This window comes from Haliaeetus albicilla, chromosome 17, assembly GCF_947461875.1.
Source record: "Haliaeetus albicilla chromosome 17, bHalAlb1.1, whole genome shotgun sequence".
Classification (NCBI taxonomy): Eukaryota; Metazoa; Chordata; class Aves; order Accipitriformes; family Accipitridae; genus Haliaeetus; species Haliaeetus albicilla.
The window spans coordinates 2,447,469-2,463,652 of NC_091499.1; the positions used below are offsets into that span (position 1 = coordinate 2,447,469).

At 39.2% G+C, this 16,184-nt stretch overlaps 1 long non-coding RNA gene across 2 annotated transcripts; it reads left to right on the plus strand.

Moving 5' to 3' along the window:
- Positions 1-5,215: 5,215 nt before the first annotated feature.
- LOC138689524 (uncharacterized) lies at positions 5,216-15,908 on the plus strand. 2 transcript variants are annotated; one of them, XR_011328352.1, is made up of 5 exons: positions 5,219-6,647; positions 7,338-7,572; positions 8,816-8,912; positions 13,764-14,028; positions 14,948-15,908. It is a non-coding gene; the product is annotated as an uncharacterized lncRNA (long non-coding RNA). The 2 variants fall into 2 exon arrangements; XR_011328351.1 differs by having other exon boundaries at positions 5,216-7,572.
- The last annotated feature ends 276 nt before the right edge of the window (positions 15,909-16,184 follow it).

Consider the following 16,184-nt stretch of genomic DNA (forward strand, 5'->3'; position numbering starts at 1 on the left):
TCTAGAAAAAAATTAAACCTGAAATCAGGCACATTTTAAGAGCAAAAACAATAAAGCATTCAACACTCAAGGTTTTATGGTCCTGTCAGGTACGGGAAAGAACCTGAATAAAGATTGACTTGATTTTTTTTTTTTTTTTTTTTCAGGTCTCAATGCTTTTGTAACAAATATGTAATAGACTAGTAGAAAAAATAGAGAATTAATTAATTGCTTGTTACCTAAAGGCCAGCATAAAGCACAATGACAGGCTGGATTATCATAACAGGTTTTTTGGCCATAAAGTCTATTGCTACCTTTATACTAGTTAATAAACAGGGGCATGAGATTGAGCTCTTGCCCATGATTGTCCATTTCTTTTGTTAACTCAACCCCTGGTGTGGCTTTGCCTCAGGCCAGATAACACTCTCCCAGACAATGTTGAGACACAGTTGAGGAAATAACATATGTGAAACCTCTGTTTCAAAAGCACGTTTGCGTGTAATAAACATAGGAAGTCTAAATACCTTTTTTTTCCCTGCATTAGTTACAACAATAAATAACAGTAAATAACAATAGGGCTGTTACTTTGCAGTATTTCACTTTATGTAACTTCCTTACTAATTTATATTTTCCACGTAACTATTCAACTTCTTCCCTCCAAAATACAAGCTACCTTCCAGCACAAACTGGAGTGCATCTTGTAGCTGAGATGTAACAGAAGAATTAAAACTGTGCTATTGTTAGCCATAACAAAACAAGTACTGCTGACCCATAAGCTGAGGTTATGATAGATGTAAGAAGGCTAAGCCTAAGCAATGAAATTGAATGAATTTCCTAATTTCTAGTATTGCCAGTTTTTATATGAAAAATATAAAGTGGTATATTTCTATTAATTTTTAATATAATACGCTTTGAGCCTAACAGCATATTTTATCTCAGAATTGTCCACTTGGTGGATCTGTTATATAATGGAGAGATGTATTTTAGCATGCCTTTTAAAATATGTGTTGCGCTTTCTCTGTAAAATATAAGTATTTCATGCTTTAATAAATGGGTTTCATTACACAGTGTGTATAACTTCTTTATGTGTATCTGCTTCGTAATGTGATTTATGATCTTAATGGCATCTATTTTCATACTCTTCCTTTCATAAAAATTAAATCAAGTACTATCTGTTTATCTGTATCTGTTTCTTCTCATAAGCAATAATAATTGGAAGATGTCATGCAGCTCCGGTGAAGATCAGCCTGTGCTGCTCTCACACATTGCTGTATTTGGATCTTGGCATTTTACATCTCTGTATTCCTATGCTTCCCGAGTTTTGAATGGACAGGAGCACTGCTCCTTCCTGTCACCTTTGTGCCTGTTAGCCCTTCTCAGAAATGAGACCATGAGCTCTCTCTGCTCTTGCCCTTCAGACCATCACCTGTGTGGGAGGAGGCCATGAGGTCTTGGCTCAGCAGTGGTTGGAAACACCCCACTGTGTCTCAAAACTGCAGCTGGTGAGGGGAACACACAGCACTGCTCCTCAGACATAATTAAGAAAGGATGGAAGCTGCAAGGAGCAGGAGATGTGGACTCACCTGGGGAGATATGTGGGAACATATGAAAGGAAACACAAAAGCAAAGAAGTGAGGAGACGCGGTCAGTCAAACAAAAGAGGACACCAGAGGAGAATGGTGAAAAGGTGCAGTTTTGGAGAAAATGGAGGAGGAAGCAGAGGACACGTGGAAAAGCACACTGTTGAGGACACAGCTGGAGACACACTCCTGGAAGAAGCAGCTCCATGCCATGAGTACAAATGCTTCTGAGAGGACTGCAGTCATGGGTGACTTATGCTGCAACAGGGACACCCTGACAGTCTGCAGCTACGGATGACCCATGCCAGAGCAGGGACGCCTCTGAGGGGACTGTAGCCTGTAGAGGAACCCACTACAGTACAGAGGAGCAGTAGAGACCAAGAAGCAGTGGAGGTGCATTGGATTTGCATGGCAAGGTTTTGGTAGCTGGGGGCCTACAGGGGTGGCTTCTGTGAAAAGCTGCTGGAAGCTTCCCCCATGTCTGACAGAGCCAATTCCAGCCAGCACCAAGATGGACCCGCTGCTGGCCAAGGCTGAGCCCATCAGTGACAGTGGCAGCACCTCTGGGTTAACATATTCAAGAAGGGAAAAAAGTTGCTGGGGCACAGAAACGGCAGCCGGAGAGAGGAGTGAGAAGCTGTGAGATCACCAGCCCCGCAGCCCCCCAGGTCAGTGCAGAAGGAGGGCAGGAGGTGCTCCAGGCGCCGGAGCAGAGATTCCCCTGCAGCCCGTGGTGATGAAGACCACGGTGAGGCAGGCTGTTCCCCTGCAGCCCAGGGAGGTCCACAGGGGAGCAGATCTCCACCTGCAGCCCAGAGAGAGAGGAGCCCATGCCAGAGCAGGGGGATGTGCCTGAAGATAGCCGTGATTCCATGGGGAAGCCCATGCTGGAGCAGATTTTCTGGCAGGACTTGTGACCCCGCGGGAGACCCATGCTGGAGCAGTCTGTACCTGAAGGACTGCAGCCTGGGGAAGGGACCCACGCTGGACCAGTTCATGAAGAACTGCAGCCCATGGGAAGGACCCATGTTGGAGAAGTTTGTGAAGGACAGTCTCCCATGGGAGGGACCCCACGTGGGAGTAGTGGAAGAGTGAGGAGTCCTCCCTCTGAGGAGGAAGGAGCGGCAGAGACAACGTGTGAGGAACTGACCCCAACCCCCATTCCCCGTCCCCTTGCGCTGCTGGGGCGGGGGGGAGGTGGAGAAAATCAGCAGTGAAGTTAAGTCTGAGAAGAACGGAGAGGCAGGTGGAAGGTGTTTTAAGATTTGGTTTTATTTCTCATTACCCTACTTTGACTGGATTGGCAATAAATTAAATTAATTTCCCTAAGTCAAGTCTGTTTTGCCTGTGATGGTAATTGGTTGAGTGATCTCTCCCTGTTCTTATCTTGACCTACGAGCCTTTCATTGTATTTTCTCTCCCCTGTCCAGCTGAGGGGGGGGGAGTGATGGAGTGGCTTTGGTGGGCACCTGGTGATCAGTCAGGGTCAACCTACCACATTATCATTCAATGAGATTTAAGGTAGATTTCAAGGACACTTTTTAATTTCCAGGGGCACTTGTTGCAATGCAGAGATTGTGACACCCAAATTTTTGGAACATTTCATCTCTCCTAAACTAGCTGCCTGGCTCTTTCCTTACAGTAGAAAATAGAGGACAGTTCCACCTATGTAACCTTGATGCAAAACAAGCAGTGGGTTTCTATTTCTTTACTTTGGAAATAGTAGGAGTTGGAACAACACAATTAGATTAGATGCTTTGGAATAGCTTAGGTAGAGGCAATGATGAGCTAGGTAAGAATCATTTAAAATAAAGTCTATATGCCAGGACTTAGGTGAAAAATTTAGTAAGAATTGATTTTTGAAGTTGCTATGGTCTGTCAAAGTCTGTGTTTATTTTAACAGTAACAGAAAGGTTAGAACATGTTGAGATATTTACATGCCTTGTGAAATCAATGAATAATCCTTTCCAATCCCAGAAAAAACTTCTCATGCACACACATGCACATGGAAATCTTACAGCTACTTCTGCTCAAACACCTGGTAAAACATACCTGTGTATTGACATATGAGCTTTTGTACTGTCAGTTCCTCCATTCAGTGGAAGCTGCCTTTTTATAAAATAAATTACATTCCATGATACAACAATATTAACATACAATCCATTTTCAAGACTTAAAGCAGATTAATTCCTCCAAAATAATCTACATTAATATATTTGTTTTCTGATTATATAAACCACTACAGCAGAAACATCAGAGAGAGTATTTTTTTTGTCTGGACCTAGGTACTTGTGAGATCTCTCATAGATAGAGGAAAGGTTCTCACTGCACATTAATATATTTTTCATATGTTGCTTACCAGCTCTTCTTTCCAGTATATAATGAGGTTCTTCCCTAACAAGATTTTAGGATTGTATCTTAAGTAGAGAGATCCTATTTACAGAGCTATCACTTCAGCTCTGAATAATACAGGAACTGTGACTATATTAGAAATACAGTCCTGAATGGCTTGCTTGCTTCCTGGCCTCTCTGATGATTTTACATCATATGCTGATAGTGGTTCTTTGAGTCATGACCTTTAATCGTGGCCTATACTTTCAATATTATGTGTGCCTAATACCAAGAAAAAAACCTTACAGCCTTTAGGGGATCACAAAGCTTTCTGAAGGCCTAACATTTCTTTTTTCTTGCTAGTATAGATCGTTGGTAACTACACAGAACAGTAGAGTGCTATGCTACCCTCAAACTAGAGTGAGAGCAGACTCAAACACAAAGACCTTTCAAAGATTCTCATCACCTACTTTATATCAGACATCAAATCATGTTCCAGCCTCTACCGTCTGAAGCCATTAAACAGCTAGTGGGATTTTCCGTAACAGTAGGAGCATTAACCCCAGTGTCCTGGACAAATTCCAACACAAGTAATTATGCTGTGCCAGTAAATCCCGCTGCATTTTATTTGGACACTGCATTTCTCTTTCTTGTAGTAAAACATTACGTGAGGTTTTCTGTGCATTGTTAAACAGGTGCTGAGTTTAACCTAATGTGGCTGTATTTCAAGGATGTGTGAAGTAATCTCTGTAAGATGCAGTAGGGGTTTCATATATCGGGTTGGAAAGCATGCTGGTAGCCTCTGGATATTAAGCATTATATGATGTAACTTTTTATAATTTTATTACTATATTCATGCAGAGGAGTACTAAAGAAACACAAGAATCTTAAGCAACTGTAAGTAGAATGTACGAAACAGAAGTTCTTTCACTAATTTTGAATAGTATTGGGCTGACTGTTTTCTTCCTCTGCATAACTTCTCAGGACCTCAGCAATATCCCTGTTTCATAGTATAATAAAGATACTGCTTTCATAATTTTACTTATAGAAAATAAGAGTGCTTACATCCTGGAGCAGCTAGTAGCTTACAGAGAAGCTCACTCCTTTCTCATCCCAGTGACTGGCATTCAGCTTCCTGCTTCATTTGAACTAGAGTAAGAGCTTAATCTCTTCTCTCACTGCAACTCTTAAGACAAGCTTCTCAGTTATTTGAGTTCTGGGTATTAGATACTTCATTCTGAGTTGAAATTCCCCCCCCCCCCCCCCCGCCAAAAAAAAAGCCTTGAGGGGGAAAAAGGCCAAGGTCTACATATTCAGTTTTTTTGTCATCTTTTTCTGTAACAAGCTTTATTCTCAATACTGGAATCATTTACCTGTGCTAAATATTCTGGGGTGCTTTATAACTGTTCTGCAGTGTTAACAAAACAAATTTGAACTTGTTCCAAGCTTGTATAGATGCAACAAATGAACTGCTCAAAATTTGTGGCTAATTAGTTATTGTTTGCAGAGAGCTTTGAATGTATAAAATACTTTGCAAATGCTAGGCATTATTACATAGGACACAGTCCACTGCAGAGGTAAGAAGTGCTTGACTGTGTGACCCATGGTCACATCTTCTGTAGCAGCTTTATATTATTGTGCAAGAACGTGAAATTTTGTATGATTTACAAAATTACTTCCCAAATGCATTTCACCATATCAAACGGCTTCAAATCATGGCATTTCATTCACTTAGAAAGAGGAAGTCTAGACTACCAATTATAGAGATTCAGCTATAAATTTTATTATCTAAGAGCACTTTGATGGAAATCTTTTTAAGTAAGGTGGAGATACTTTCAGAAGTTTCTAGCAGACCTTTTTCGTTTGTTTGTTTTCACCAGAAGTGACAATAAGTTAGAATTGCAGAAATCTATGAAAAACATCAATTTCAGTGAAATTCTGACAAAAAGAAAGCAATTCTAATTTGTAAACTCTGCTTAGCTGGGCTGAGAAACCAGCTCCATCCCTGTCTCTCCCTTTTGCAGCTCTGAGGTTTTTGCCTTCTTGGCTGACTTAAAGTCCCAAAACCTGGACCTCAGTTTCCAGATTTATGACTCTGGCTTTTTAGTGAGCTGAGACTTAGAGATTCCTGCTCGCTGGGTGCCCACACAGGACACTGATGGGACCTAATGCCAGCCACAGGATAAATTCCAGGACCACTTAAGTTAAAGTAGGATAAATTCTTATGCAGTTTGAACCTCCTGATATTCCGGCATGGGGGAGGGGGGTGGGCAGGGGAGGAGGGGGCTTAGCAGTGGAGTAGTTCTGGGAGCATTTTGATGTCTTCCAAATGAGACACGATTTTGCATTTTTTGATGTAAAATAGGTATTGGCATCCTTCAAACCCTCTTACTTGCCACACGTTTGATTTAGTTTTGCGAGTTCATTTTGGAGCATCTCAGAGAGCTGTAGTATTAAGCCTGAAGAAACCTCTAAGTTAATTTGAACTTTATTTTAATTAACACTAATCTTTAACCATGAGTCATTAGGAAACATATTTTCACAGAAATGTGTTGTGGTTTTAGATAGTTGTTAACTGGTGCAAGCTGCTCTTTTGCCCTTTTTATAGTCTGAAGCCTGTGTAATGGATACCTAGGCTCCTTCCTTTTAAAAGTGTGAAGTAGTAGTTGTTCCTGACCACACCTGTCTAATACTCCTGAAGGCATTCTCTCTGCATCAACAACCTGCAGGCAGAATGCCTGCAGCAAACATCACATGGTTAGTGCCGTGTTTAATCTGCTTCATATGATAGTGCATTTATCCCACTCCTTTCTCCATATGCTCAAGAAATGTGGTGCTGGAAAATGGATTCTCTGTGTGTTTTACTTGTGAGGTACATTTCTACAAGCACAGCTGAATTCTGAGCCCTCTGCTGTTAAGCATTTTAGTATAACTACTACTACTAAGAATACTGTTATTACTGTTATTATTACAGCTGCCATTATTACCAAACAGAGTTGATTTAGTAAAATACAAAGCATGATTAAATAATTTAGTGTCACAGTATAGTGCATTCCTCTAAAATGATAAATAATTCCAGGTGCTTTTCATTTCTTATTTGTTTCCATTCTGTGGTCTCTTACTTCACCTACACTGTGCAAGAAGACCGCATCAGACAACTAGACCATCTGTGTACATCCAAGCAATTAAACTTCAAAATATGATCATACAGGGCTGTTTGTCATCAGCTGCAGAGGTTAACTAAAATTCACGTTTGTCAAAATGGTATAATTTTCTTATATGGATGTGAGTTTTAAATCTGTAGAGCTGACAGTGAAAACAATATAAAAAGAAAGAATTTATGAACTGAGAAAAGGAAGTCATGTATTTATTATTATATTTATTATATTTAGTTTCCTACCATTTTGTTGCTGAGTATGGTTATGCTGCCTAATTTTTTTCACTTAGAGGAACTCCTCGCTTACACATAAACTACATATTTTATGTAGAAGGCTTCATACATGTAGCCTGGAACACAGAAACCAAAATGGGACAGGAGTCTCTAGTGTGGATCTGGATCCAAAACCCAGTTTTTGAGGATGGAGAAGTGTGGCTCACAAATTTCAATAAGCTTATGCTAGATTACATCAGCTGCAATACTGAAAACCCAGGAATTTCATAGTGAAGTTTGAAAGAATTCCAAGTAAGCAAAAATAGCAGAGTAGAATATAAATAGTTATTTAAACATAACTATAGAATTAACTAGCACTTATTTGAAAGAACAAAGAAGCACTCAAATATAACTGAAGTACTTTGTGTACATTTTATGCTGTGTTTATTACTGTTGATGTGCACAAAGTGAATCTGTATTTTGAATGTCTTATACTTTGATCCTAATATCTGTTTTTATTGCATATTCAAATGATATCATTTTCTTAAGTGATTTTTTCTTTTTCTTCCCTCCTTCCTTTTTTTTTTTTTAAATCCTGGTTGTTTTAAAATGTGCTCTATGTACATGATAAAATGTAAGCTTGAAAATATGATTAGATAAATTTCTTTTGATGAGAAATAAACTTTTGTCACAATTTAAAACTCTCGTTAAAAATAATTACCAGTGTGTTTATTTTAGCAGTGGGAAATACTTATCATTTACAGTATTTTATTTTCATCTGTAATTCAGATAAATGATTCAGAATTAAATTTCATTTAGTTGAAACATTTAGGAAAATGACATTGTCTTTCTTACCTTGTGAATAAGGTCATTAATAGTTTAATCCTGACTTTTTCCAAATTATTTGTCTAATTCATTTAAATTTTATCTTTCTATTCTGTTATTCACACCATGGATGGCAATATCAGAAGAGATGCATTCTAGGGTGACTCTTAAAATAGAGTGTTATATGTAAATAACATGCTTAGCGTACCTTGAAGTGAAGTATGAATATTACATTAATGGGATGCTGTTGAACTGTGCACCAGAAACTAAGAAACCAATTAATACATTTCTAAGCAAAACAACCTGGAAACCCTTGGGCATGGTGAGAATGCTACCAATTACAAAGCTAAATATTGGACTGGCTTTTCATATTGTTGAGCTCTGATCAGTCTCTTTACAAAAATAAAATGATAGAGCGACAGAAGGTGAGGAAGCTCCTCCAGGGGATTGCTGTATCAGAGGCACCAATACAGTAATGAATCATTATGGCAGCATTGTAAAACAATAACAGGCTGAAACTTTGGGTGATTCACTGAAGCATTGTTACATATTTGAAAATTTCATAACCATAAGATACAGACATAAAAAAAAAATCTATGCATAGACTGCTCTACAGAGAAAAATACTTCTGCTGGCAAAGCTGTTGAATTTTTTTGTCAGTATGCATGTGGCAAACACGAGGGTAAAAAAATCTTTCTATGGAAACTAAAATGTGAATGTTTTCTCGTAGACACCCTAGGTCATTCTTCTAGTCTTATCTGAAGCAAAAGGAGTTTCACAAGCCTGCACTAAATAGCCTTTGTAGTGACCACAAATATGAGACTGTGGTAAGTAGAGCAATCAGAAAAGTCAGATTTCAATTTTGAGGCACCCTCCCTTCTCTCTGCTCTCAGTGAGCTTCCCTGTACTCTTCGTGTGGGGAGCTGCCCTGCTCTTCATCCATTTCGTTGCAGCAGCATTTGATGTTGGATTCTTCCACCTCCGTCTGCTGATGTGGGGTGGCTGCTCTCATGGGCTGAGAAGCAAAGTACCAAAGTCGGCTACCTGACCGGCTGCTCCAGCAGCCTGCAGGAAAGCGATAGACCAGTGTATTGGGTTTGCGTGGCAAGGTGTTTGTAGTGGGGGGGCTATAAGTGTGGCTTCTGTGAGAAGCTTCTAGAAGCTTTCGCTGTGTCTGACAGAGCCAATGCCAGCCGGCTCCAAGACGGACCCGCCACTGGCCAAGGCTGAGTCCATCAGCAACAGTGGTAGCACCTCTGGGAGAACAGAGTCAAGAAGAGGAAAAAGTTGCTGCACAACAGAAACTGCTGGGGCGGGGGGGAGGTGGAGAAAATCGGGAGTGAAGTGAAGCCTGAGAAGAATGGAGGGGTGGGTGGAAGGTGTTTTAAGATTTGGTTTTATTTCTCATTACCCTACTTTGACTGGATTGGCAATAAATTAAAGTAATTTCCCTAAGTCAAGTCTGTTTTGCCTGTGACGATAATTGGTTGAGTGATCTCTCCCTGTCCTTATCTCGACCCATGAGCCTTTCATTATATTTTCTCTCCCCTGTCCAGCTGAGGAGGGCAGTGACAGAGCAGCTTTGGTGGGCACCTGGCCTCCAGCCAGGGTCAACCCACCACAACCAGATGCGTGGCTGTTCTGCGGAGTGAAGCTGGGGCTTGAAAGCCTGAGAAATGTGTTAGGGAATGCCACTTTCTGCACAGAAGTAGGGATGATGCCCACTACTGGAACCAACAACTATTCAAGAACCACCCAACAATCGCCTCCTTTCTGAGAAAAAGAGGCAAACTATACCCCCAATGCTAGAGTGTGGATTTTGCTTGTGCCTGTGGGATAGTAAAAGAGGGGTCTGTAATCAAAGTGTATCTCAGAGGAATGTATAAGACAGCAAAAAGGAGGACCAAAGTACAAGCATTGTCTGTTAATATCTTAAAAAAACCCCAAATGACCCACCTTTCTCATGAATTGCCCTCCTGCTGCCAAGAAGCCTACATGTTTGTATGTCATTATTTATGAAAAACCCATTTGAATAACTTTGTAATACTACCGTCTAGATCAGTTAAGGAATAACCAAATCAATGTGAGTAGTACACAGGTAAGAGGTATGTAGATTTAGATGTAGAATTTGATGTATATTTAAAAACAAGCTCTTTCTACAACTTGTTCTTTTTATTTTAAAAATACGCAAAACTTCTAAATGTGGAGGATCTTCACTTCCCAGTGAGGAAAGAGAAGGGTACAAAGATTCTTCAGAACTGTTAGTTTTGTTACAAAGATACTGTAGCGTCTTGAGCATAGTGTTTTCTGAGGGGATGTTATCCCATATGGCGTGAACTATAAGAAAACTATAAGGACATGCCTACTCAAAGAAATATGCTTTTCTGACAAATAGTGAGTCCCAGAAATATTGTAGACAGCATTTTCAAAAGTATCCAATGATTTTTGTTATTGCCATTTTGGATATCCAACGATATGTCCAGTTTTCCCTTAAGACTGAGAACTTGGGGTTTTTACTAAAAGAACTCAAATTATACATAGACTGAAAAATATTCCATTGGAAGTAATATACCCTTACAAACTTAAATTTCATAATTAAAACAATGTGGAAGCATACTTGTCAGTCTGGAGTTAAACATATGCTATTCCACTGGAAGTCTGAGACAAGAAATAAATATTTATTTACTAGCTAAATAATTATGCTCAGTTAAAAAATATACAACATTTAGAAGCATCCTTGAGTTATTTGATATAGATTTGGATGATTATAACCAAAAGTTTTGATTGTTAAGGTTATTATTTATAATCATCTATGAAAAACTACTTCTGGAAATATTGTTAGCAATGCTAACAGTTTTTCTCTGGTGTAGTCTACTATAATGTTAATAAAATCCTACGATGGGCTTTATTTTATTATATGGGCTAGCTCTTTGTGGCACTTCTGCTTCTGAAATGCCCTTTTCAGTTAATTTTGGAGTATTTTGAAACCACATTTACTGCTTCAAATTGGAATCCCCTGATGAAATCTGGAATGTGGTAGAATATGAAGATTTATGGTAGCATAACTCACTAAAGAGAGTCCTTTGTAGACATAATTTTTGTCAGTAGCTGCAATTCCAGCCTAAGTAATGATGAGCTCTCAAACTGTCCAGGATTCATAGCATTTAGGTTGCAATATTAGAAACTTTGTCTGATTAACCAATGTATCTGCTTGGGCTGAAAAAAACCCCAACCCAAACCAGTTTTGCCTCTCAGGGAGACTGAATAATGGCATGGTTGGCAAAATTAACAAAAGACAAGAAAAAACAAGCTAGAACTTTATGATTATTATTTCTTGTGAAAACTCTCCCAAATGACAACAAGCAGCTAAAAGGCTTTTCTTTGCCCTGGTTGTCGTCATTGATACCGTCTCAGCCCCACAGCCACATGGCTCTGTCACACAGTAGGGTAGTAACGAGCTAATGAGGAGGCTAAGGCTCTTTTCAAATCCATGCCAGCATGTAGTAAACTGAAGGCCAGACGCTGTAATTGATACTGCTATGTGTCCTCCTGTACATTGATCCCTTCTAATTGTTTTCCAGAGTTGTCTTAGAAAAGTGGATATGATTACCTCAGTATTTGCAGTGTTACAAAACACAGAAAATAGACCTGGAAAGGAACTGGAGGTATCATATAATCAAATTCTTTGCCCTAGGACAGAATCAGCTGTGGCCAAGGCATTCCTAACACATTTGCTTTACCTATTTTTTATAAAATATCAATGATATGGATTCTAAAAGCTCCCTGGACAATGTATTACAAAGCTTAATTACCCTTACCAATAGATAGAACCTTGCTTTTTTTTTTACATCTAACTTAAATATCCCTCCTTGCAAATTAAGCCCATTACTTTTGGGCCAATGGAATAGAGAACAGTTAATTGTCTTCCTCTTTCCAATTGCTTTTTATTTACGGGAAGGCTGTTCCCTTGTCTCATGATCTTTAAATTTTCCTGAACACAGAAGTAATATAAAAAGACAGAGCTATGGGGCACATTCAGAAGTAAATTGTTGAGAAAGTGGTGAAGATATTTTGGAGTGAGAAGGAAATTTCTGTATGCATTCACTATGCTTGACTGAATAGTTTCTTGGTATAAAGGGTTAGGAGATCAAAAATCATATATACACATATACATGTCAAGGCAGATTGAGTTATATTCTACTGAAATACTGAATATACTATAGGGAGTTTATCCTCGCTATAGAAATCTTCTATCAGATTAAGCTAATTTGGGATGATGAAAGGATACATTGGGTTATTTTATTATAAAATATTATTTTATATTATTATTATTGCATTATTAGTAGTATTTCACATAAGGGAGTCTAAGTTTATGAATGCTAATGTTGTGAGACAGGTAGAAAGGAAGGATATTGTTCTACTTCTCAGATGAGAATAATTCTTAAAATACATATAGAAATAGGTTTGAATTTTCCAGTACAATGAAATGAAAATATTCTAGAATAATTAACTCAATAAAAGTAGTGAAAAGGAAGAGGATTCCACTTATAGTCTGTCTGAAGCCAGCAGTATGCAAGATTTGATAGACTTAAAATATATGATCACCAACATTCTGTTTCTAAAACAATTTACCTGAGTAATAATAATTCTCAGTTTGTAAGGAACACCTTTAAATGTTTAGAGTATTAAAAAAAAAAAAAAAAAGAAAAGCTTTAGTTATTAACTGGCTCTTCAGAAAACAATTGTTCCCAAATGTTGTTTTATCTCAGCTTTGAAATCATGTGTATATGCAATATACTGTTTACTTCCTTTTTCTATCTATCCCTGAACAGATATAGAAACAAAATATTCAAGCAAAAGCTTTCAAATTATACTAAAATCATATCAGAAAAGCTGAGATAGTAACCCAGATCCAAACAATAAAGGAAAATGTGATATTTCAAGTAAATGAATAAAAATAACCAACTAAACAAACATAAACTAAGGTAGAAGAGTCATAATAACCCCCTTTTTCCCCTCAATTGTAATGAAAAGTAAAGAACACAATGTAGTTGGAATTAGCATTAACACAGACAAAGTTGTGTTTTAATAACCTAACAGAGCATGATTGTCTTTTCTATTCCTAAAATTACAAAAAACAAGGATTGGGACACTCACCAGATCATTAATATACATCAGAAAACTCTTTTTTTTCCCCTGAAATCATGCTTTTACTTTGTAATTGTAAAGCCACTATGATATTCACTGGATTTTAATGATCCTTTTTCCTTTCTATATTTTTTATTAATAATTAGAATGGCTGAAAAATCCTTCTTCTCACTGCTGCCTTCAAGACTTTTCATACAGAGTTGATCATGCAAGTCTTACTCAAGAAAAAAACCTCACTAAAATCAAAGTAGGGACCCATTCCTTTAGTAATTCTTACTTTTGTTGATGCTCATGACTAAGTTTAGCAGGTGTCATTACTGAAAAAAACTACAGACAAAACCCCAGTAAGAAAACGCCTTTCATCTTATTGGATAGTAGAAAATTTAGCTCAGACAGTAAAAGATCAGCACGATGTGAATATTCTTGGGCTTATTATTGTGTGCAGTAGAAAGCATGGCTGAACTTCACTACAGAAGGTGGTATTTAAATTGTCCTTTATAGTTTATTTATCTTTTTGTCTGTCTATTTAGCAGAACTTCAATGTTTCCTGACGTGTAACTTCAGTGACTAGCTATGAATGTAGAAACAATGAGTCTTTCAGAGGTAAAAATGATGGCCCTTTTGAGCAGATGAACTTCTGCTAAGGACACCCAAGTTTCTCTTTGCTTAAATCACATCCGAGTTTGACCTCAAGACTTTTCATCCATAAAAACCTGCCACTGCTGCTGCTGCGCTTTCATTTGATCCACAGGCTGTTACAACTCCCCATCCTAACAAAGAAGAGCTATGTGTGAGGTAGGTGTTAAGACATGAAACTGCAATTCAAAGGAATTCCGAGAATGAATCCCATGGCACCATGGCAGTGCTTAAAAGCCTCTGTTCTAGAGAAGAGGAAACGGTGGGAAGAAAGACACAGGATAGCGTAATATTATTGTGCCTTTCTTTAAACCAAGATCTAAGCAAAACATGTTTGCTTCTCCCAAGAGGCTTAATTCTCCTATAGTTGGGGGAATTGATGGTTATAAAAGTCAGCAAGGACAGGAGGGAGTACCACAGCACACTCATCAGGGAAATACAAACAATGCTATTTGTATTCCTGGTGCCAATACCCAGTAAGAAGTGCAAAAATAACACGTGCCAAGCATTTATTTATTGTTCTGTTTTCAGAGTTAATGCATAAATCAGTGAGCACGGCACATCAATAAGGGAGAGAAATCATTAAGGTGCGATTGTAATCAGACAGGGAACTGTGAAAACACTATGTGGTACTTCACACCGGTTTGCCCTTAATGGCATCCCTATCAAATTTCCTTCTGTTTGAAGAGCCTAACTGCTGAGCCTGTATTCTTAACTTGGAATTTCACCTTTGTTAGTTTTATTTCATTCATAACCTGCACAAGGTTGGCAGCTGAGTGGAAGATGTGCCAAGAAAGCACCCACCTCCTCTTCCACCTATGTCTTGGTCTGAAGTGCTGCCTTTAGAAAAAACGTGTCCTGTCACCAAAATTGTGATGCAACTATGCAAAGCCTTCGTTTTGTCATTTAGTACAGAAAAGACTTGATTTAATCTAGCCTTCAAGCACAATAGAAACATCAAACAAGAACGGCTGGAAGCCAAAGAAACATGGGAGTAGGGATTATAATGAAGAACATACCACGTTTACACAGTGATCTCTATGACTTTTAAGCTAATTCAACTATGGCTCACCCATAGGTTTATCAGAACCAGGGCAAAGGCAGATGGGCCACAACGTTTGGAAAGGCGAAGAGTCCGGTGTACTCTGCCTTTTCTGTTTAAATTGCAATGTACGGCAATGTAAGTGACCTCGAAGTCCTGTGGAAGGGTCCCTCGCAGCCGGTGGAGGCAAAAGGGGGACAAGCTACGCACAGAGACGTGGGTCACAAATTCCTGTGAATTTTTCTCACAGAACTTGCCTGAATGGGAAGGAGCCGTCGTAACTGTTGAACGGCCGAGTGCAGATGTAATTATAGTTCTTCTTTCTATAGAACCGGGCACGGCTGAGCCCCACAGCCAGCGGGGGGGGGGGGTGCCGCGGGGAAAATTTGCGTGAGAAAGGGCAGAAATGCGACACAGGGAGGGAGTGGGGGCGGAGGGAGGAGCGAAAAAGAGTGAGAAACAGGGAACACGGCGGTGATGAGAGGAGGAAGAGGAGGAACAAGAAGGCGGCGGTGGCAGAGTGCGCTGGAGCAGAGGGAGGGAGGAGGACGGGGACGCAGAGAGAAGCTGCCGCCTCCTGAGCACGACACCCCTTGTGCCGCTGGTCGCCTCCTGAAGGGACCGACTGTCACTCGCAGTGACATAAAAGGGGGGACAGGGGGTACCTGGAGTATGAGGAGCCTGGGAAAGGGGGAGGAAGGTGCTTTCCCCAAGTGCGAAGGGTTTGTTCTTTTTTCTTAGGCTTTGTTTCCCTCTAGACGAATCAGTAATTAAACATTTATATTAATTGACAATAAATGAAGCTAATTTCCCAAAGTCGAGTCTGTTTTGTCCACGACAGTAACCGGTACTTGTCTCCTGTCTTTATCTCAAGCCACAAGCTTTCTCATTCCTGATTTCCCCATTTTCTCCCCCGTCTCTCTGTAGAGGGGGAGCAAGGCAGCAGCCGGGTGGGAGTCTGGCTGCTAGCCAAGGCTTACCCACCACAGGCACAAACTTAGTACATGTAACAAGGCCAAGAAAATAAACTAAACTGAGTGTAAATATTGGTATATATCTGTGTGTGTTTATATATACTCTATATATAGTTAAGGCAAAATCAGAATGTTAAACCCAGGCTACGTTCCTTAAATCAGTAGAACAGTTTTACAAACACTACTACAACCAGGAATAATTTGTTTATGTTTTATTAGAACCAATAGAGGAAAGCAGTAACAAGTATTGTACCTAAGAAACAAGATAAACTTTTTTTTTTTTTTTTTTTTACAGATAG